Genomic DNA, 778 nt, shown 5'->3' with positions numbered 1-778 from the left:
GACTTTAACAGAATGAATGCTTTTTAAAGTATATCTGTACTCCCATTTTTATTTTAATAAAAAAAAGAAATATTAAACAACAAAAAGAAAAAAATATATAAGATGATTTAGAATCTCAGAAATTACTATTAATAAAATTCTTGATTTTTTTAGACATATAACAAAGTCAGTGTCATTTCATTAAAAAGCAGTAAAAATGGGTTTCTTCAATAAAATGTTTAAAATTATTATTTTTCATTATAGTTGCACAGTTATTTATTCAAATTTTTTACTCTGGAAGGTTAATAAGAGGAAAGCCTAAAAAGAGGAAGATATCTTTTTTTTCTTATACAATTCTGTAAAAAGGAAAAAGAAAAGCCAGAAAAGATAACTTTAAAACTATGAACTCTTGGTAGAAAGCAGACATATACTTTAGAGGATTTTAAATTAGGAAATATGTAGTTTAAAAACTAATCTTGGTCATTTTGATATTCATTTATCTAATAACTATTGAGCACCTAGTATGTGGAAAGTATAATTCAGGGTACTATAGACAGTGTAAAGAAACCTTACTATTTACCTACATCATCTACTTTTCTTTTTTGCTACCAAACCCTTTATTCTCTTAAGGGGAAAAATATGTCCAGTACTAAATACGCACCATCCCAAATTCTCTTGTAATGGGGAGTAAGTGATGAAACTATGACAGTGAGATGTAAGTGGAAGTATTGTAGGTATTTCAGGGAAATTTGTCGCAAATTCCAGCTCATTCTTCCTCTTCTTCCCTTCCCTTTTTGCT

Source organism: Rousettus aegyptiacus, unplaced genomic scaffold (assembly GCF_014176215.1).
Source record: "Rousettus aegyptiacus isolate mRouAeg1 unplaced genomic scaffold, mRouAeg1.p scaffold_m13_p_2, whole genome shotgun sequence".
NCBI lineage: Eukaryota > Metazoa > Chordata > Mammalia > Chiroptera > Pteropodidae > Rousettus > Rousettus aegyptiacus.
The sequence above is the reverse complement of the archived record's forward strand: the minus strand, read 5'-3'. Positions refer to the sequence as shown.